At 43.8% G+C, this 23620-nt stretch overlaps 1 protein-coding gene and 1 long non-coding RNA gene across 5 annotated transcripts in view; both read right to left on the reverse strand.

Moving 5' to 3' along the window:
* RBMS3 (RNA binding motif single stranded interacting protein 3) overlaps positions 1-23620 on the reverse strand; it is a gene marked incomplete at its 3' end in the record, with an annotated part of 736788 nt that overhangs the window by 688700 nt on the left and 24468 nt on the right. The gene's annotated exons all lie outside the window — the stretch shown is intronic.
* On the reverse strand, positions 2047-20232 carry LOC309353838. The gene is made up of 3 exons (XR_014162051.1): positions 19746-20232; positions 11079-11116; positions 2047-3011 (listed from the first exon to the last, which is right to left on the reverse strand). It is a non-coding gene; the product is annotated as an uncharacterized lncRNA (long non-coding RNA).

Raw genomic sequence — 23620 nt, forward strand, 5'->3', positions numbered from 1 at the left:
TTCGAGCTGCTAGGTTGGCAGGAGGAGGGAGCGAGCAATGGGGGCTCACCCCGTCGCAGGGATTCGAACCTCCGACCTTCTGATCAGCAAGTCCTAGGCTCTGTGGTTTAACGCACAGCGCCACCCGCGTCCCATAACAGTTACTAGTACAGATTGCTATATACTATTCCAGAACCAGAGGCAGTAGGCCTCTGAATACCAGTTGCTGGGGAATCCAAGCAGGAGAATAATATCGCTGAGAATGCCCTGCCTGGGCTTCCCAAAGGCCTTTGGCTAGCTAAGACGAGGACAGGATGTTGTAGTAGATCGACCTTTGGTCTGATCCAGCGGCGGCGGCAATCATTCAACAGGGTTTATCTCCCTTCCCACGCTTTATAGAAGTCAACTCTCCAAGCGGGTGCTTGAGGCCGAAAATAGGAAGTAGCTCTACTGAAAAACCATCACTGATGCGACACGATACGCTCACGGTGTGCGATTTCCCATGACGACTATTTCCTTTGCTGGACCAGGTTGCATGAACAAAAGCTGCCTTATTTCTAGGTTTTTTGGCATTGCCGTATCTGCACTATAGGCCTCTAGGTCACTTTGATTTGCATGTAGACAAATAAATTAACTGAAGCACACACACACACGCACAAAGCCAGAGCACCCAAACACCCCACAAGATGGAACAGAGTGGCACAAGATGAGAAAGCTGATGAAATATGCCAGACAGTTATACAAATGACTAATTTCCCCAGAAATATGACGAGAGAGAAAGAGAGAGAGAGAGAGAGAGAGAGAGAGAGAGAGAGAGAGAGAGAGAGAGAGATGTGTGACTTTGAAATGACAGGATTTTGTGCATATGAAAGCAAGGAGAGAGGGGTGAGTGTGTGGAAAATGAGCAATTACTGGAGATGAACTGATTTCCCTAAACTCTGCAAAGGCTGGGTATGCAACAGCTGCAGCTGTCATCTCTTTAGATGAGGGAATGGAGAAGTGGTCCTTAGTGAGACCCCTTTTTTTAGCATCTCTTGCATCTTGAGATGCAGCAGGGTTAGGGGTGACTGGGGAACAAGTGATGGAGGTGGCCCATCCAATTTGTGGAACGTCCTGCCTAGGCTTCCTAGCGCTGATGCAGATGTCCTTCTGGCACCAGGCAAAACCAGAAGATTTTAATCCCAGAATATCATGGGTTGTTGCCAACAAAGTTTTACTCAGAACAGACCCATTGGAATTAACATGTTAGACCCATGCCGGTCATGTCCATTATTTTCAATGGCTGTTCTCTAAGGATAATTAATGCAGCACACAACACCATTTTTTATTAACTTCTGGTTCTATTCTCAAGGGTTTTAGTTGGGTTTTATCCAGGTTTGTGTTTATACTGCTGCGATCCAGTTTTCATTATGTATATTAGGCCATCTTTCGTATTTTTTGGAAGCTGTGTAAGACTTTTCTTTTTGAGGGGAAGGCTATACACTTGCACATTTAATTAATCTCACAGTCAGTCAAATGGTGTTTTGCTGTTCAAGTGTGAGATTATCAGGTATATCCCCAAACGACTGCCTCAAAAGGATTTAAATTAAGCCTATTAAGGGACCAGTCCTATGGTCCCTGGGAAGGACATCCCAGCAGATTTCCCCTTCCACCTGTGGAGGAGAGGCGGTGTACTTGTGGAAGCTTCCTTATTGTGGAAAACTCTGCAGTCATCTCCATCTCCAGTGGCACAAGGACAAAAAAAGAGAGTGTGTATTGCTATGATGCTTGGATACTAAAGGATCCAGTGCCTCACCATTTCCTTGGCATGCGCCCAGAAAGGCAAAAAAAACACGAAAGCCAACTGAAAGATAAATTGGAGGGGGAGGAGGCAGCAGCACCAAAATTATCTGGGAGGATCCAGCCTCTTTCCATCTTCCGCCCAGGTAATCTTAGATATGGTAGTTCCTCCACCACAAATTCTCAGCTCCTCACTATGGAGAGACAGCTCTGAGAGGTTGCCATCCTACAGCCACTTACCTTATCATTTCCCTTCAAGGGAGTTCAAGGTGCCATTTACAGCCGGCCTCACAACAACAATTGGTATGGTAATAGGTTAGGAGCGCAATCCAAACCCCTGGGCCTGGAGGCAGTTGGTGACTTCCACCACGTCAACAGTTCTGCTGCAAAGGCCTGATGGGGTAGAAGGTTGTGCAGATGGGGATGGAAAAGGCCTTTGCTGCACCACCAGAGGCTGGCAGAACCAATCAGGATTGAGCCAAAGCCCTGCAGCATGCTGGAGTTAGGCGTCCCATACCATCTTATATATGTCTACCTCAATGAATTCAATGGGACTTATTCCCTGGTATCAGAGAGCAGGGTTGCGACCTAAAGTACTGGAATTAGAGCGACAGAATATTTCAGAGTCACTCTGTCATACTTGTGTGTTTGCTTTTCCTTTAAAAAAGGGGAGGATATTTTGTTATCTGGATCTCCATACCTTGCAACTCACATCTCAGGTAATGCTATATCTGTATCCGGCATTTGATGAAGCAAGCTGAAATGTTCAGGCCGCTATGAACCATTTCAGATCCCAGTCTTTTTAGCTCTACTGGAGAAGTGTAAGTGCACTTTACAACTAAAAACAAACCCTTTAAAAATATGCAGCAGGTCTGAACATAGGCCTGTATTTTATTCTTGATCTCTATAAATTTATATACACACACACTACTATATACAGTCGGTTTAGAACAAAGATCAAAATATTATTAATTTGGGTTATTTAACTTGATGCAGTTGTCTCAGATGAAAGAGGAACACTGGCTTTGTAATGCGATTTTTCATTTGACAATATTGTAAAAAATTTAACATAGCGTTAGATGAAACAAATTGTACGCTACAAGAGAATAAAAAGTTTCAGAGGATATTGTCCACTTTTGGTTTCCTGATTTTAACACTTGAAACAGGTTGGCAATATATCCCTGCACGCCTGGTCACAGGTTTTGAAATTCTTCTGGGAGATATTTCCAGTTAGGGATCCTTCAACAATATTCCTGAAAGAGAAGAAAAGAGAATGGAAATGTTAGTAAAGTGAACATATCCATCTCTCTGCTAATCAGAATGAATTTACAGCAGAAGAACTGGCTAAATGTGAACCCAAGAAAGGATCTTGGTGGGGTAAAAGCATGTAAAGTCAGAAATCTGGAGAAGTATGCAATTTCAGTGGGTTGTACCCAACGAAGTCGTGGTGTGAGTGTCTCCTCCCACCTCATGCTCCCTGCAGCCCTAAATCTGTTTCTCAGGACTAGGGATCCTTCAGATCCTCGGTCCAGTATATCTGAAGGAGCGTCTCCACCCCCATCATTCTACCCAGACACTGAGGTCCAGCACTGAGGGCCTTCTGGCGGTTCCCTCACTGCGAGAAGCCAAGTTACAGGGAACCAGGCAGAGGGCCTTCTCGGTAGTGGTGCCCTCCCTGTGGAATGCCCTCCCACCAGATGTCAAAGAGAACAACTACCAGAGTTTTGGAAGACATTTGAAGGCAGCCCTATTTAGGGAAGCTTTTAATGTTTGATGTATTACAGTATTTTAATATTTTTTTGGAAGCCGCCCAGAGTGGCTGGGGAGGCCCAGCCAGATGGGCGGGGTATAAATAATATATTATTATTATTATTATTATTATTATTATTATTATTATTATTATTATCATTATTACAGATCTGGACTGGGGAGCATATGAGGGAGGAGAGGGGAAGGGAAGGGAAGGGAAGGGAAGGGCGAGTGGAAGTTGTTCCACTCAAGCAATGGCTTTGTTGGAAATAACACTATTTTCTTTTGGGAGGGGAGAAAGGGGATCTAAGGATAAATTGAGGAATGCCACTGTTTGCTAGCAGAAAACAGTTACCTTACCAACACACATTCTTCCACAGCAGCTACAAAGCAATGAGCAAGCTGATATGTACCAAATCGAATTATTTGGGAGCTTTAACAGAACTGCAAAAGGCAACTTGCATTCAGAAAGACTCATAAACTGATTTAAAAGCCAGTTTCATATTGGGGGAGAAATACTTCAATGGGAAGTTTCCACAAGTTTATGTCCAAAGTGCATTTGTCTGACTCCAGAGGAAGACCAAAGGGCAGGGTTAGAATTTCAGAATGATTCTGCCAACATGGGTAATTTGGGACAGTAAGTGAGGAATGAAATTCTACGAAAGGAAAATACATAAGATGGTCAGAGGGAACAGACGACAGGGATGCTACACTTTTAATAGTTGTGTAGAACTGCACAACTATTAGGGGGCAGGAGCCCTGTCCTCTTTTGCACCTGGCACCCTAGAGACATAAGAGTATATTACAGATTACACCTGTGATGGGGGAACTGCCGATCAACTACAAATTATCTGAAAGACCACCTGCCCTTTTATAGACCTGTATATCATCTTATATCATCTGGGGAAGTTTGATTCATGGTACCACACCCGAAAACAGGCATCTTCTGCTACTGACTCTGTACTGTACCATACCCTTCCTTCTACCATATGTGAAACATCATCCATCATTTGCTTCAGGCATCTTCTAAGTACATATATTTTTGCTCATAAGATTGGACCCTGTTACCAAATTCCTATTTTTAATTTTTATAATACTGTTTAACTGGCTTTTTATGTTGAATTTTTTTTAAATAATATTGTTCATTGTTCCATGTTTTATTTTTGTACACTGCTTGGAGATTTTAAAATATTAAGTGGCTTAGAAATGCTTTTAGATAATAAAAGTAGTATTATTACACTTGGGGAAGAATAAACACCCAAGTGACAAATGAATGGTAAAGAACCAAGCAGAGCTGTTGGTCAAAAGGATGCAATGAGGCGCCGTGAATTGCAAACAGGAGTCCAATATTGGAAACATTGCAAGGATGGCAAATGCCCTCTGCCACAAATTTAGCAGAAGCATCATCTCTAACAGGCAGATTGAGGAGCTAGACTGCTCCACTTGGCAGTGATTTGGTCTCCATTGGAGAAATGTCTTCTCTGAAGCTAGATCTGAAGAGGTTTTGAAAAGCTTGTGCAAGGCATAAGAGGAATCATTAAAGGCAGGTATGACCTCCCTGATCAATTCTAACCTCATTAAGGTGATTAAACACCATCAGCTGATCGCCCCTTGCTCCACTCCCGCGATTACCCCATCCTTTTCTCTGCTCCCCTAATATAATCTATGCCAGGCACAGGCAAACTCTGGCCCTCCAGATGTTTGGGACAATTCCCATCATCCCTAGCTAACAGGACCAGTGGTCAGGGATGATGGAAACTGTAGTCCCAAACATCTGGAGGGCTGGAGTTTGCCTATGCCTGATCTATACAAAGGCTGTGTTAACTTCAATAGTAACCTCAGTGCCTCCCCCACTTTTTTTCTTTTTTGAGTGGGAAATGAAAGGATGGATGTAAACAGTAGCAGTTTCTTGTTCAGCTAAAGAAAATTTCAAGGAGACCCTATAAAATAATAATAATAGCAGACACTGATCCTGGTCTAATTGTGCACCAGTCTCTCAAATAACAATTAGTGAACACAAGAAGGTGGAAAGGAGTTGCGCTTTTGGTTCAATTTGCAGAAAGGCAAAATCTGGGTTGCTAGATGATGGTGATGATGGGTAGGATTTGGATCATTCCATGCACCCAAAGGGGCTCTGGACTCAGATTTCATGAATGCCTTTGCTCCAACCACCATTCTGAGACGGCTGAAGTTGACCAGAAACTTGGAGAAATGTCAAAAGCAGCATGTAGAATGTCACAGGGGCTGTGCGATTCAAGGTGGGTGGGGAATGGCAAAAGTCCCACTGGGTTTGCACAAGCTTTAGGCATGCCTAAAGCAACTATTTTGGCCCTAGTCATTAATTACAAATGGGCTTGGGGGCGTTTCAGATGAAATAAGCAAAATATGGAATTAGGAGCAGTGGGGATCTGTGGCCTGGGATCCAAAGAGCTTCTTGGTAGCGTGGTCACTTAAGTACTGCCCCCATGGGATGAATTTTTTTAAAGGGGGAAGGTGCTGATTTGCATATAATGTGCATATCCTGATTAATCTGCATAGCTGCAGTTTGGAAAAAATTATTTAAACCTAAATGACAGTACAATGCACCTCACCATAAGTGGTGGGAAAGGTTGTGACCGGGTGACCCATATTCCACGGGGTTGGCCCAAGATATTTTGCTGCCTGAGGCAAAGAACAAACTGATGCTCCCTCTTCATCCCACAAGCAAGGACTGGCAGTTTAGTTTTAGTTCAACACTGGATAGTTTGGGAGTGGGTAGGACATATGGCAAGTACAGCGCTGTCCTTCAACTGACAAGAGATGCCCAGGGAATGCTTAGAAAGAAGAGCCAGGGAGCTACCATTGCTGCTGTCCAATATTTGCTGCCTGAGGTGGTTGCCCCACTTTGCCTAATGGCAGGGCTTGCTCCATCTACTGTCCAGGTGTTGTTGATGGGGAACTCCCAATACCCTTGTGCTGTCCCCTTCTAATGGTTCTTCATCTTCAAGCTGGGCATAGTCCAGACAGTCCCTCAAACATAGGGCCTTCCTCAGGCAGCCCTTCAAACAGAAGACTGCAAAATTAGGAACTATCGCTCTAGGAAAGCTGGTTCCCCGGGGCTCTCAGTGATAGTAGTTTCACAGTGCTTGAGCTCATAGAGAACCAAAACTTTCTAAAGGGAAAGAACAGAGAAGGGGAGAGACCTAGGACCTACCACACCAAAGGACCCCAGAGGCTGCTGATTTAAAACACAGTGGTCAGATCTCTAGCAATGAACACACAGCTTCTGAATACACATAGCCATCAGGTGGATATTTCAGGGCTAGTTCTCAAATACAGCCATGGCTGAAAGAGACCTACTATGCTATCTTAAATGCTATACAGTTGTAGGAAAAGGACAGCAACTCCCAAGCACAGTTCAAAACTAATTAGTGGAAGTTGTTTTAGTGTTTCAGGCTCATAGCTTTAAAGAAAAATCCAGCTGAATGTATTGTATGAATGAGAAAACCCCACTGTGGGGAGCTGAGTCGTTAACTTTGGAAGCCCCTTTGGAGATGATGCTCTACTGACATTGTGAGAGGATTGCTATATTTTCCTTTCAAAGGGAAACTTGCAAAGGAACTCCCATGTGAAGCTTTCCCCGGCACAAATCCCATGCTAAGCAAGTCTGCACTCACTGCATTTCTGACTGTTGCGCACAGAGCCTTTGTCAGGGAAAAAGCCAGCATTAAATGTTAAATGTGCAGGCCACATTTGCTTTAAATAAGCTACTGTTCTGTGGACGTCACCTGCCACCCATCTAACTTTCCAGATGACCAATATCCTAGTCTGTGGACCTCATATATGGCATGGGCAGGGAGAGACTCTGGCTTGAATAAGGCCAAGTAGGTGTGTGGAACCTTTGGCCCGCCAAAGGCTGCTGAACTGCAACTCCCATCAGCCTCAGCAAGCATGGCAAATGGCAAGGGATGTTGGGAGTTGCAGTTCAGCAACATCTGGAAGGCCAAAGGTTCCCCATACCTAAGGTTCACAAAAGGATGGATAGGTGAGATACTAATGGTTGCACCCATGTTTCAATTCTTGGTCGGTCAAAACCTGTGTGCACACACACACGCATGGATGTGCCTGTCCTTTACAACCAGGTTGGTTGGTTCTTCGCAGAATAATACAATTAAATTCCTGGCTGAAATTAACACCAGAACATCAAGTTCAATGTAAAGGCAGCAGGTGTGCCTCTGTGATAAATCTCTTTAGAAAGGGGCACAAAAGCTGTTGAACAGATGCAGTAATCACAATAATTAGAAGAATTGTGTTGCACAGGAACTGGAGGGAAAACATGAATTGAAGTCCAAGTTATCCTACTGAGCAGAGACAGGAAGGCAGGAAATCTCCCGAAGGAAGAATTCATGGGGGAGTTTTCTTCCTAAATAATACAGCATCCATTCCATAGGAGTTAAGTAGGAAGAAAACAATGACATTTGCTCATACCTGTACACTTTTATATACCAAGGTGCTTTATTAAAGGTTTCATATTTAGGTAGGTCTATTATGCAGTCATGTAAGATACCTGCTGATAAAGGTTTTGTCTGGCTTTTAAAAATAGCATGTGTTTGAATGATTTAAACAGTAATTTTAGTAACTAGCAATGCAGACTTAGACATGTCTACTCAGAAGTGCCATTGTGGTCAATAGGCCTTATGATCAAGTAAGCGGGTATAGGTTTGCAGTCTGAAATCTGTATTTTCAACAATATAAATAGCTTGAAGACAAAGATTCATTTTATGGTCTAGACCAGGGGTAGTCAACCTTTTTATATCTACCTCCCACTAATGGATCTTTCTTGATGGTAAAATTTCCTTATCGCCCACCAGTGCTGCAGTAACATGAACCCCCAACCACCCACCCAGAATCCTGAAACACCCACTAGTGGGCGGAAGGGACCAGGTTGACTACCCCTGGTCTAGACAGCGTAGATACAGACCAGGCATTTTCTGATTCAGAGGTGGGGAATCTATTGACTTCCAGGTGAAGCCAGACTACAACTACCTGACCACCCTTGACTGTTCTTCCTGGGACTGATGGAAGATGGACCCCTATTGTATCTACAGAGCCATGTTTCCTAACACCAACCTAATTTCTTCCAGCACGTTCATCTGCTTTGTCGAAAAGGGCTGTTAACTCATCAGGAAAATGGCATGATAATTTTTTCAGACATGGGGCTAGCTTGGTGGCATCTGCATATTAATATTAACAAAGGAACGCCCTTCATCAGCATTTCTCAGTGGGGGAGAAGTAGCGAAGGGACAGCCTCAACTCCCACACTCCACTAGATCTGACACAGCTGGACACAAGAGGATGAAACTTGGCTGCCAAAGCAGCCTAAAGATGTTGGCTCGGTCCCTGAATGCAAAGGAGGCAAGGGGCAGGATGGAGGAAGGAGAAGTCGGGACTAACTGCAACAGCAGCAGCAGCAAATGATGGAGTTTTCAGGGGAACTTCACAGAGGCAGCAAGAAAAGCAAGATGAGGGTAGATGCATGTGGTTGTTAGTCTAGCAACTGCACAGGCCTGGAGACATCTGAGTGCAAGAATAGATGTATGTAAAACTTGGTATGGGAATTAAGCCTCGCAGGAATAATTAAGCCTCAGGGGAACCTGCATGATGAGATGAGATTCAGATCTCCTCCAACAAAGGAGAAAGTGTCTCATCAAATCTCCTCTGCAAAGTTGGATTCTGAAGGGATCTTATCACTCTGTTGTGTCCTTCAGGGAGTATGACGCTTGCATGTCCATAAAACTGACCTCACGGACCTACAATTGCCAGTACTGTTAACAAACTACAGTTCCCAGGATTCTCCAGGACTGTTAAAGTAGTACGAGAATGCTTTAAAAGTATAGTGTAGATGTGAGCCCTAAATAAAGAGTTCTACTAAACCATTACATTTAAAGGGAAGCTCTACAGGAGATAAAGATTGCTAAAATTCAAGAGCCATTTTTTAAAAAACAAAAACAAAAAACGGTTGTTATTTTTGCTCATTACAGTTTTATAAAGCCTTAAAGGCAGCAGTAAGACCAATCTTTGGTCCATGAGGCCATTTTCCCCAAATCGTATCCAGGTGTAATGAAATAATATGTAATGTCAGGTATGTGGCAGGTGAAGACACATCTGCAAAAGGAGGAGGAGGAAGAGCCTTAAATTGTGTTCCTGGTTGTCCCTAGAAAATGCTGGGCTCACATTTGGCATCTTTTAAATTTGGCACCAAACACAAGCCCCACTGGGACTGGTTCCAACACAGGATTTCCTGACTGGAGCTCTTGGGTGCAGCAGATCCGTGGCGAAAAGCAGTGCTGACTGCAGCTTCTGCTGGGATCAGCAAAGGGATCTTCCTTTGCAGCCTGCCATGAATTCAAGCCAGCTTGCAAAGAAACTTTTTGCAGATTCCGCACACTTATCTCCAAGGGTATGAATATAATGGAATGGGCCCATACTTGCTGGCTCCATCCTAGCCTTGTGCTCCCGGGGGCAAAGGAAGCTAAAGGACAAAGAGCCCTGAGGCCAGTTGCTGGTTTTGTTGCAATTGTTGTATAGTGAGCTGGCAATCCTAAGCGGCCGGGGGAAGGGGCGTTCCTAAGAAATACTGGAGAGTGGTCTGATTTTCACACACTGATTTGGCCTAAACCAGGGGTCAGCAAGGTTTATCTTGCCTGGGCCGGATCGGTCCCGCGGAGATCCCTCCCTGGGTTGGATCGTGCCTATTTTTGGCGTCTGCACATGCGCAGACGCAATTTTCGGTGTCTGCATCTGTGCAGATGTGATTTTCAGCGTCTGCGCATGCATAGACGCAATTTTCGGCACCGCAGAAGCAAGTCCCCGCACTGCGCTGCACCGGTTTAGCACAGCGCACAAGCTGGAAACTCGGTTCAGGGGAGGCTCGGGGGACGGTCAAACGACCTCCACGGGCCGCTTCTGGCCCATGGGCCTTAGGTTGCTGACCCCCGGGCTAAACAATCAATTTTTAAGAGCTTTGGGTTTTTCAGTTGTGCTACAAGCAGATTTGAATAGGGGGAGTAAATGAAACTGGTGTGATTCTGGTGCTGCTCTCCTGATACCCTGTAATACATGTTCAGCTATACTAAGTAGATTGCAGAACAAAACAAAGAAATCCTAAGCCTTCAAATGAGGACTTTTGAGTCTATAAAAAGCTTTCTGGATTTCCGACAGCTCAGCAAACACAACGCCCCACGATGAGAGCGGGGTGTGTATATTTCTCCAAATATTTTTTTTTCTAGCAGCACGGCAATGCATTGACCTACTAATTCATATTCAGATTGCTAGTCCTAGAAGCACACACCCAAAACACAAAAGCTGCATGATTATGCTTGATGAAGAAGTGCCAATTGAAAACTGAAATGGCTTATGGAAATGCAAGCAAAATTCCCCAGGTTTAAGCCATTTCTCATTCATGTCCAATAGCCGAAGCAGATGATTTTAATGTGTTTACAGTCAACTCATTAGTTGGGAGGTACAGTATATGGAGGGGCAAAAGAGAACTCTAGCACAGAAACATGTATTGAATGGTGGTCATTTCTTACCATAGTCAATGAACTCCTGTGGATTTCAGTGTGAATCTCTGAAAAAAGAGAAAAAAAGTTTTAAAACCTTCTTTAGCTAATTAAGAGTTTAACTTTTTTAAAAAAAAAAACTATTGGCAACATAATTCTATATGTTGAGTTAAATAAATGAATACTTATCTGATTGTTTCCTGGGATCCTTTTGTGCTTGTAATTCTTGAGTTAAGAGGAATTTTGTTTTAAAATGTGTAATTATGAAGATTTGGAAAAAGGAACTTGAGAGCAAATTACAGCTTGGCTTTAAGAAGTGAAATCGTTCAGGGTTCAACAGTAAATGCTGGTGCTTCAAGTCATACAGGAAAAGTACAAGGTAAAACAAAAAAAAGGATAATGTGCATTATGTGGCCTGTAATAATATTCTGTCTCAGGTTTATAGTGCAATGTGGCAACTCTGGTTGACAGAAGGGAGAGAGCATCCTCAATCACTGGTTAATGAAATAATGAACATGTCTTGGTCAAGTATTTTCTGACAGGGTTTTTTAAAAGCTTAACTGCAGATCTTTCAAATGCTCCTAAAGTACAAAGGTTGCAGAATATAGCCTTTTAAGAGGTGCATGTTACAAAGCAACACCCATTCCCATCAATCCCTGTTGTCAAGGTCACAGCAGCCAAGGCAAAAACTTCATTGCCTTTCTTCAGCAAGAACAGAGTAAGAGCAGGAAACTCTTGACTTTTCACACACACACACACACACACACACACACACACTACCTCAAACTATATACAGTGGTGCCCCGCAAGACGAACGCCTCGCAAGACGAAAAACCCGCTAGACGAAAGGGTTTTCCATTTTGGAGGCGCTTCGTAAAACGACTTCCCCTATGGGGTTGCTTCGCAAGACGAAAAAAATATTGCATCCCCCCGCGGGTTTTTCCCGCTTTTTTCGCCCTTTTCTTAAGCCGCTAAGCCGCTTATCAGCTGTTCCGCTGATAAGCCGCTTAACAGCTGATCGCTGGAAGCCGCTTGACAGCTGTAGCGCTAATCCGCTAAGCTGTCAATGGGCTTGCTTCGCAAGACGAAAAAACCGCTATACGAAGAGCCTCACGGAACGGATTAATTTCGTCTTGCGAGGCACCACTGTACAATACTGAATAACTGGTGCAAATTGATCCAATTTGCATTGCTCTTGCTAACCAGATGGAGGGAGGGACTGGAAGGGACATAAAGTTGCACCCACTGGTCACAGGAATCTCTTGACTCTGAGATTTCTCCAGTCTCTGCCCATGCGTCCCAGTTCTTATGGTTACAAAGGAACCCAGGTTAAGGCAACAGGTATCTCAAACTAAGGAAATGTCATGGACTTGTTGGACGCAGAAGAATGGTGGGAGGAACCAGCTGGGGAACCACTAAGGAAAGAAGGCTGAGGGCCCAGATAAGCAATAAGTTCCCCTTCCCCTCTGCCTCCCAGAACCAGAAGAGGCATCAAAAGGGTGGAGGAGAGGTTGGCTTCACGTAGGCGCAGTCTCCAATTGCTTGGGGGGGGAACCCTGGAGAGGAGGGGATGGTGTAGGGAGGTGGGGACTTTCAGTTTCAGCAACTGAGCCATTGGGGCAAGACCTAGGGATGAGCTTCTGTGCTCATTAGGCCTGACACTCCTCCAAGTCTGTGTAGATCGTGTTCTTGCTAATGAAGAGTTAACTCCAACTTGCAGTGTGATTTACTGCTGGCTACTTCCTGTCAGCAAGGCAAAGGATCCAGCATAACACTCAAGCAAAGAAAGCTACTGACCTGGTATCTACAGCTCCATTAAAAGTGGGCAAGCCTCTTCTAAGACAGTGCCTGTGATTTGCATTTCTTAATAAGTACATGTATTTAAAATAAGTATTATTTATTTAAAATAATGTGCTGCCAACTTAACCAGGGGCACCTTTTTAGTGGATCAAATGTTTTTCAGTTAATTAATCTAACCAGCTAATCAACTAAACGTTGCAACCCTGCTCAGCAGATACCACGACAATAGATTAAGAGGAAGCCTATCAAGCAGGAATACCATTAAGAGTAGACCAGGGGCTCCCCACATTTCAGAGCTTTGTAATTGTTCCTCTGTAGCACGTACATGCCTGGCAAGCTCACAGGTTCTATGCACTGAATAGCTGTAGTTATAAACAAGGAAATCAGCTTGCGTGGCGGCACATGCCAAGAAAGGCACAAGTCCCTTAGCTTAAGAAGAACAATGCCGACTTAGCCCCTTTTAATTACGAGAAAACCCAGAAAACCACTGCTTTTTCTGCCATTTAATTTCAAAACCCATTATTATTGTCATCAGTATTTCTAAGGACAAAGCTATAGCCTGTTCTGAAAACCTCTTTCTCTGCCTTGCAGAAATAAATTCCCCCAACCTATAACTGAAATGGAACATGCTACGTAGGAATTTCACACTTCCTGTAGGAAATGCATAATGTTTGAAGCCATCCTCAGTGGATTACTGGGAAGGGCACTCCGGCTTCAGCTTACAAAGCACTGCTAGAGCATGTAGAGTTATTGATTTATCTTACAGAATTCTGCTATGCAGTGTAGTTCTTTCTGATTTAGCTTTTATAGCACTGCGGGGATCATTTAATATTTTTTTTTCTCCCCAAAAGACCTCTGATGTACTTTATTAATCAGAACATGTACCTTGCATCAAGTCAAATTTTAAGAAACAATAACCCGGTTCGGATCTAAAATACCGACTTCTGGACACTGCCCTTTGCTCGTATTTATTGACTCCTCCCTGTTCATCTTCTCTCTCTATCTTGCTTTAATCAAGTAGGATTGCAGCTTCAGCTAAAATTTCCTTCTGAAGAAGAAATGCACTGATGGTCAAGGTCGATGGAAAATTGACATTTATGACCAGCCATGTATTTCCTTCTAATGCCTATGCATCTACAATTCAGGAGACTTTCTACAGGTGGGGCTATAATTATGGTTCTCCAACTCCCATCCAGCTTCTTTCATCTTTTTGTTGTTGTTCTACAATTCAATGTAGTTTTGTTGTTGTTGTTAAGTCTTATGAAAAGGTGGTGTCAGGTTAAGTGACAGGGTAGAGGGCAGAGAAAGGGCTGGTTTAAACCAAGGACAGCCAACATGGCCCCTTCCAGATATTGTGGATTACAAATCCCATCATCCTTCAACCATGCCCATCCTGACTAAAGGCTGGTGGGATTTGTAGTCCTTCTAGAGAGCACCGTGTTGGCTACCCCTGGCTATCTCTTTCTTCCCCAACAGCCATTTTGTGCCTCAAATTCCCATACCCCTGGTTCCTTTTCTCCCCCCAAATGTGAAAGATACATGGATCTCTGTGTTTCCATCCGTCTGGAAAAAGAGCAGCTAGGGGAATGGATTGAGTAGACAAATGGCTGGGAAAGAAAGAGAAGGTGTGTAGAGCATAAGGTTTGTATCCAAGAGGCACTGGCCAGGTTCAATTCCTGGCATCTCCAGGTAAGGCTACGAGAGATCACTGTCAGAAACTCTGGAGAACTTTCACCTGTCAACATAGATGACACTGAGCTAGATTGACCAATACACCAACACAACCTTGACCTTCTTGTATTCTTGCTGTTCTAACATGACCAGAGCAGAGTGGGATGAATCCAGGGGGAGAATGTCAACTTCCTGATACTTAAGAGCTAACCTGTACCTTCTTGAATCTACCTGCACATTTTTCTCTTGGCAGAATATCACATCATACGCCCATTCTCACCCCCACACCCCTTCTAATGCAGTATTCATAGTGGCCTCTGTCCCTTCTTGCACCTTCCTGCGGATTTTCACACTATCAGATCTCCCAGCTTTTAGTAACAACACGTACAGAATTGTTGTAGCACTCCATTATGCACTCATTAAATTTAATGCATTCTTCTGAACGACTTTCCTAAAGGAATTGCATCTGACCCTCTCTCTTGGCCTTTTCTAGGGCATCTGTTTCATGCTGTTCCCAATATCACCACATCTTCCTATCCCACAATTTCAAGAACCATCCCATCTGTTAAACCTGTCACTTCTGAAAAGGAGCCTTTAGTCTCTGCCTTAACAATATGCACCACAAAGTACTTCTTTGCCTGTGATTATCCATCGCTTTCTTCTCCTATTCAACACTTGCTTCTGCATGGCCCAAACTAGCCTAAATACCGTATTTTTCCATCTATAAGATGCCCCCATGTATAAGAAGCCCCCTATTTTGGGGGACTCAGATTTAAGCAAATGGGGGGGGGGAGATGGCCTCATGTATAAGATGCCCCCTAATTTTTGATGTGGGTAAAACCTCAGTGCCTAGGACTTGCCGATCGCATGGTCAGCGGTTCGAATCCCCGCGGCGGGGTGAGCTCCCGTCTTTCGGTCCCAGCTCTTGCCCACCTAGCAGTTCAAAAGCACCCCCAAGTACAAGTAGATAAATAGGTATCGCTTTATAGCGGGAAGGTAAACGGCGTTTCCGTGTGCTGCGCTAGTGCTGGCTCGCCAGAGCAGCTTCGTCACGCTGGCCACGTGACCCGGAAGTGTCTCCGGACAGCGCTGGCCCCCAGCCTCTTAAGTGAGATGGGCGCACAACCCTAGATTCGGACACGACTGGCCCGTACGGGCAGGGGTACCTTAATTTTTGAAATCATTTTTTAGGAGGGAAAACTTAGTCTTATGCACGGAAAAATACAGTATATGGGGAGGGACTCTGCCCTACAACCACACATCAAGGAACTCACTGGTAGCAACAACAACAAAATATTATTACTTGTACCCTGCCCATCTGACTGGGTTGTCCCAGCCACTCTGGGTGGCTTCCAGCAGAATATGAAAGAACACACAATATATCTGACATAACTCCCATGTCTACAGATTGTTAAGCATGTTGCACAAGCAGCATACATACCTTTTGAGGCAATTGATGAGGGCTTAGAACACATGTGACTCTCCAGATGGCACTAGATTCCAATTCTCATCAGCCCTAGGTCAGCATGGTCAATGGCTAGAGGCAATGGGAGTTGTAATGCTGCAATATCTGCAGGGCCACAGGTTCCCCATCCATGTCTTAAAACATGGCTTCCCAAACGGGTCTCCAACTGTTTTTGGACTACAATTCCCATCATGCTGACCACTGGTCCTGCAAGATAGAGATGATGGGAGCTGTAGATAAAACCTGGCTTAGAACTTCATCACTTCGAAAGTCTTTCCACATAATTGCCCTCTGAGGCAGATATAAATGTTATTAAGTACTTCACAAGTTATGTCTCCTACATCTTTTAAGACTATGACAAAAAGAACATCTATGTTTGTATTTGCTATGAAGAGAGACACATTATATTGACCTTAATTTTCAGCTGCCACCAAGTCCTGCTTCCATTTCAAAGCAGATTATTGTAGTTTACACTTGTGAGCAAATTACCAATAACAGGTGGTTGTTGTTGTTTTAAAAAAGAATTGTACAGAAAGGCTGGAAGTCACTGAGAATTAATAATTATTACTGTTGCTACTCAGTTGTGCTTTTGTGCATCTCCTTCACACTTTGTTAACTTTCAGCTTTCTTTATTATCAACTAGTGTAGGTTTTAAATGGTGAGATATGAACCTCAGAGTTCTTATTCTGTGTGGCAACCAAAGTCATATATTTAATAAAGCAAAACTTTAACCTCAATCTTGAGTTTTGCTGCAGTTATAGCTTTTTGTTATCAGGAAGCTTCAAAAGGCCTGAAGTGCCGTAAAACCTTGCTAAGCTGTGTGTTTTGTTTTTTAATATCTATCTATATCTATATATTTTAAAGGAGCCATGATAAATAAGCCCACGTCATGCATTAAAAGAAGAAGAAGCCTTGTTATCCTCAGGGATTGCTTTATTTTTCTAGTTATTTCCTTATATGTGTGTGTGTGTGTGCGCGCACACACACACACACACACACACACAGTGGTACCTCTGGTTGCGAACAAGATCCGTTCCGGAGGCCCGTTCGCAACCTGAGGCGCCATATTTGTGCAGGTGCGCGAAGCGCAACTTAGCGCTTCTGCGCATGCACGAGCGGCGAAACCCGGAAGTAACCCTTTCTGGTACTTCCGGGTCACCGCGGGATGCAACCTGAAAAAACGTAACATGATGCAAACGTAACATGAGGTATGACTGTATAGTCTTCATATTTTAAACTTTTGGTTTATGAAAATGCATATAACAATCCCATTATACCTCCCCATATTTTTATCCCACCATTCAGCCATATATCGTCACCAAAGAATGGTTTGCATCAATAAAAAGAGAGAGGGCGGAGCAGATATACAAGGAAAGGGGAATGAAGTCGTTGTTAAAGAACAGAGACCCGGTGGGTAACACTGGAACAAAGTGGTGAGTTGTAAATGAGCATCTATAGCCACCTGGCACCAGGTAGGTATTCTCATAGTTGTACAAAGGTGCTGCAGCTGACTTGGCAGACCTTGCTCCTCTGATGGGCGGCAGAATAAATTGGATAATACCTCCTCCTCTCACTTCTACAGTCTGACGGCAACCCCTTTCGTCATTTGCCATGCAGCGCCACTGTACATTGCAGAAGATGTTAAGATGTGTTTGGAGTGACTGCCACACCTGTAGTGCCTCTCACCTTTGCCATATGTAACCTGGAAGGATGTCAATGCATTCGCACTACCTTGGAGATGTGCACACTCCGGGAGAAGATCATAGGAGGCAGACAAAGGTAAAAGGTAAAAAAGGTAAAGGACCCCTGGACGGTTAAGTCCAGTCAAAGGCGACTATGGGATTGCAGTGTTCATTTCGCTTTCAGGCCGAGGGAGCCGGCGTTTGTCCACAGACAGCTTTCCAGGTCATGTGGCCAGCATGACTTAACTGCTTCTGGCACAACGGGACACATTTACGGAAACCAGAGCAGTGCATGGAAACACTGTTTACCTTTCTGCCCCAGCGGTACCTACTTATCTACTTGCACTGGCGTGCTTTCGAACTGCCTTTAAGGTAGTCCTTTAAAGCGCTATGATACCACTTAGAACAGTCATGGCTCCCCCCTGCCTCCCCCCAAAATGGGAGCTGTAGTGTGTTAGGGGTGTTGAGAGTTATTAGGAGGCGCCTATTCCCCTCACAGAACTACAATATCCAAGGTTCCCTGTTAAACCACCCTAGGACTTCTGCTGGTAGCTCTGTACTCCTTTAATTGGTGCTGCTCTGCACCCTCACTGAACGTTTCTGCCTAGCTGTATTACAACGCTGAACTATGATAATGCTTCTTGTTTGTCTGGAATGGAGAATACAGAGAGAATGTGTGTAGAAACTACCCCACTGTACAAAGGTTAATTCGTATTTGTTGCTCTGCTCCTGCCTACGGCTTGCAAGAAAGTTGCTCAGAAGGGGCTCCCAGGGTGAAAATGGTTCTCCATCCCCGATGTAAAGCTAAAAAAAGAGCAAAATTGGGCAGGTGGAGATCGGCCTTATCTTTACCTTTCTGGTACATGGACAGAAAGAAAAGAAAAACACACGCTAGGCCACCCCAGCCACCTAATGGTGGCTTTTCCTGGCATTGAAGGACTGTGTGGGTGCAATGACGCTCTTGGGTTAATGCACAATGCCATGCCTTAACTCTGCAGAGGTACAACCACTGCGTCCAATCCTAAAATGGTTAATACGGCAGCAGTGTCTGGTGTTTTTTTTAATTTAAAAAACTATTAACTATATTTTGATGATTATATGACATCTCCTGTTTTTAAGGTCTATTTTATTGCTATTTTTCATAAATATCTCATGCCCTTTTATGCAAACTGCGTAGATTTCTAAAAGTTAAAGCCAGCAAAGGAATACATATACGAAAATCTACCCCAAAAATGGCAGCCTGCGTTCACTCACGCCGAGTAGAACCAGTGCTTTTCTTCTAGGAAAACAAAACAAAACAAAAGGTTCCAGTACTGCGTACCCTTGAATACCCCCAGGAAAAAAAAGTACTGAGTAGAACTGATTTGTAGAAAGGAGCTTTCATGATTTGAAAACAGAGACAGTGTGTGTACTTTTGTAACCCAAGAAAATCTTTAATAATTTTTTTTAAGTACATTTTAATTAAAAGCGCAAGAAAGCATCCAGATTTGATAAGATTTCTCTGGTGAAAACCACAATGCAAGGAATTATTAAGGGAAACGGACATTTGTCTTGGATTCCCCCGGTTCTGAAAAGCGCAAGTTATTTCAGGTCAGCATAGATGTATGCTTTTAATCAGAGAACTTTGGCTGCTTTTCCTGGCACTGAGCAAGGAAACACACTATAATAATCCCAACAGCATAGGCAGTGGAATGGATCAATGCATTGGTTAGGATAATAACTTAAGAGCACTTGTGCCTTATATGAGGCCGCAAGCTTCTTCCTGCTCTCCGTGCTTCCAATTAGAATTTAGGCCCTCATTCCGGCTGGATACAGCGGCAAGCCTTGCAGACACCTAGGGCTAAATAAGCCAACCAGCAGAGGCCAAGAGGGTTGTCAAAGTAGGGTACATTTAATATATTGAGTTGACAGAGAGCAACCTCATTATTGCTGAAACGTGCTCTCTTCCTGCTAACCTCTTTGATCCTCTGTCTCCCGTGCCTTTTCAAACCCCCTCCCCACAGCTCAATAAGGATTATTCTCCCCTGCACACTCATAAGGGTTTTTAAAGCCTGGGTAGTTGCATTTTAAGAGCTCTACCTTAGTCATAATAATCCCCCGGTGCTGAACGAGATGCTGGAAAGGCGGATGAGTTGTTTATTCATAAAGCTCCACAGCTCCCACCCACAGGGCTTTCCACCGGGTTTCTGGCGGGAGCAAGAAACCTAGTTGGCTTAATGAGAAATAACTGCATAGCCCTCACTATGCAAATATCTACATTCTGACTCGCTGAAATAAAGAGGCGGGACCATGCAAGGGTCAGGAAGTGAGGTTCTCCATTGCAAACCTTTTGCTATGCAATGGTCTTTCTTTTCCTCATTTAACTTGGAATGGCCAAGTCTGTCCCTTTTGAATTCCCTTAATTTCTCTGTTTCCCAGTCTTTAATTCAGTCCATATTTCCAAATCAGTTTGCAATCCTCCACCCAGCACCAAATCCTTGCAAAAATCACCAGCACTTTCCTGCACATCTCTTTTCATATACACAGGATGTCATTTTAGCTTAATATACACATTTCTGTCAGCACGCTCCCCCGTTGTTGTTTTTTCATTATTAATGGCATTTTCACCAATGCATCCATCCATTTCAAAATGCACATTTCCCCCAAAGTTAGGTATACAGTGGTACCTCGAGTTAAGTACTTAATTCGTTCCGGAGGTCCGTTCTTAAGCTGAAACTGTTCTTAACCTGAAGCACCACTTTCGCTAATGGGGCCTCCTGCCGCCGCCGCGCCGCCAGAGCACAATTTCTGTTCTCATCCTGAAGCAAAGTTCTTAACCTGAAGCACTATTTCTGGGTTAGCGGAGTCTGCAACCTGAAGCGTATGTAACCTGAAGCGTATGTAACCCGAGGTACCACTGTATTTCTTTGGCTGGACAACTGCACTGCAAAATTTGGAGAAGTGCACATTTTGAAGGCTAGTCATGATTTGGCTTGTATACTGTTCGGGGAAGAGTGAATGAAGTAGGTTCGCATAAAAATGCAAATGAAACCGAATTCCTGCCTCCGCCCCTACATTTGACATCTCATAATGAGGTTCAACACCCTCCCACTTTCTCTTTTGCATTCCCACAAACACTCCCAGACACTCCCTCCGAAGAGCGTTTTAGATATTCGTATTCAGAACGTTGGCAAAACAACAACAAGCGGGGAACTCATCCATCAAACCGAATTATGCACTCACCTGATCCGGCAAGTGAGATCTGCATGCAAAAACAGGTTTGCGTGCCTGCAGCTGATCCATATTGCATCCAGGGCAATGAAATGTTGCTCAGAATCACTCGGTTCAATTTCTCTGGGAATGTGTGAGTGAGTGACAGTGACAGAGAGAGAGAGAAATGACTTGCACGTGACTAGGGCTGGATTGTGGCCCCTGGTAGCTTTTCAACATTTCAAAAATGATATTAATGCAAAGTCATACTCTAACTTTTGTTTGTTCTGCTTTTGGTTTAGAATTATAACCTGAAGTCATAAATTATATACCATTAATTTAAATTATATAATTATCAGCACCTTTCTGGCTACTAAAAGCTAGTCAATGTAAGGAGGCTATAAATTGCCAGGCCTTGCTTAGAGAAGTCTCACTGAAATGAATGAGCATGAATATGTTAGGGCCATTAATTTCAGAACGTCTAACTCTATAAATACAACTTAAGTTAATAGCACACTAAATCTGGGCTTTGGAAAAACACAAAAATAAGGGATGCACATTTGTATCTCACTGATTACAGGGGTTTTGGGGCCCAGTTTATACTTTCAGTGCAGCTTAGTTAACTATAGTCCATTTTCCCAATTAATTGCCAAGTTGGCTTGCATTTAGACAGAAAGGTATTTAATGCATATGATGCCATAAAAAGCTCAAACCTTAACAATAACCCAAAACACTGTGCTACAGTGCAATAATGAAGCCAGCAGTGGTAAAACCAAGCAAGAAACTGACCAGCCAGTAAACAGAAAAGGCATGGAGAAAAACTGTAAAAACATTACTGGTGCATGGTTCAGCTATTTTTTTCTGAAGCATGTTCAGCAATTGGGACAGAACAACTGAGAAGGCCCTTTCTCCCAGAACCGCTCATCTCATCTCCAATGACAGAACAGTACCTTTAATGAAGTTCTCAGCAAACAGGCAGATTTTATAACCACACTACATATATAACTAAGGGATGCAGGTGGAGCTGTAATGTAAACCACTGAGCCTCTTGGGCTTGCCAATCAGAAGGTTGGCGGTTCAAATCCCTGTGAGGGGGTGAGCTCCCGTTGCTCGGACCCTGCTCCTGCCAACCTAGCAGTTCAAAAACACATCAAAGTGCAAGTAGATAAATAGGTACCGCTCCGGCGGGAAGGCAAACGGTGTTTCCGTGCACTGCTCTGGTTTTACCAGAAGCGGCTTAGTCATGTTGGCCACATGACCCGGAAGCAAGATGAGCGCCGCAACCCCAGAGTTGTTCGCGAGTGGACCTAACGGTCAGGGGTCCCTTTACCTTTACATATATAACTATGTAGCATCAGTGGGCATCAGCCCAGCACTTCTTACAGTGCAAAGTAATACAATACAATAATTGTATTATTGCATTGTATTGTAAAATTTTGGGAATCTGGCACTGGGGTTCTTGCTATATTGAGGGACTTGGCAATGGTTCAATGATGCCAACCTTCTGAGAGAACTTAGAAACATATAACTAATCACCCCTAACGCTGAATGCCCATTTTTGCACTTGACTGAGTTCCGAACTATTACACCACCAGCAACCATAGTCAGTTTAAACGATGCCACCTCTCTATGTGAACATCCCCCCTCGAGCATGTATAACCTTATTGCCACTGAATCTCAACAGCCATTCTGCCAATCAAACGCTGACAAAAGGCTTTGACCGAAAGTAGTAAAACACCTGTTTGAAGATAATATTCGGGAAAGATTAGATAATCTTCAGGGGGGAAATTGCACCAGTTAGCCTGCTATTCATTCAAACTCAACTGGCTTTACAGCAAAAGCAGTGATTCAGCGATACATCCCCCCACCCCTTCCCGAAAGGTTCTTACTCCTGGCAAAGTCTTAGATGCACATGGTCAATTGCACATCAGATTTAGGTAGCTTGTGCATGATTTTCTCTGCTGGATACATAAATCGCTTTCCAGGAGATAAAAATCAGGAAGGGATTAGCCAGGGATGAATAAGTGATACACACACACACACACACACACACACACACACACACCCCTTCTGAATTTCTATGAGAAGCTCGATATACACACCCCTTCTCACATTACAAAACATTTGATGGAACTCGCTACTACGTGTGTGTGTGCGTGTACAATTAAAAATCAGGAAGGTTTGCTCCTGAGAAGGGAAGCTGACATGATCTATTGATCATGAGAACTGCTCTCTAGTCAAGTATCCACTTCTGTGGCAATGGATGTGCTTCTGAGACAAGGGCGAACAATTCCCTCTAAGAGCATTGCTTGTGTTTGAGACAAAACAATACCTGTAACGTATCACTGAGGACCATTAATGTAACAAAGTACCTGGTAACATTTCACCAGAGGATAACGGGAGATTCCTGAGAGGAGCCGCCATGGAACGAAGGCAACTTTTCAAATCTATTTATCAACCACTCAATGTTCTGGTCTTTTAAACTCAAGGAAAAACAAATGGAATACAGGAAACAATGACAGGCAATCAATAGACAAAGACAAATAAATAGAGCTGAACGCAGACGTCTGATGCTGGTGCTGTGTGGCGCATAAAAGCAGCCCGGAACAATTTGAAACCGAATCAAGAACTAAGACCATTTGGCCCAAGACAGTTTGCTTCCAGGCAACCCTATTACATGTGCAGAGGCCAACTGGACTTGCAGCTGATGGTAACTTCAGCTAAAGAGGGACAGGGATAGATCAGGCAGAGGTAAATGGCCTGGT

This window comes from Podarcis melisellensis, assembly GCF_964234715.1.
Source record: "Podarcis melisellensis genome assembly, chromosome: 12".
In the NCBI taxonomy this organism is placed as follows: Eukaryota; Metazoa; Chordata; class Lepidosauria; order Squamata; family Lacertidae; genus Podarcis; species Podarcis melisellensis.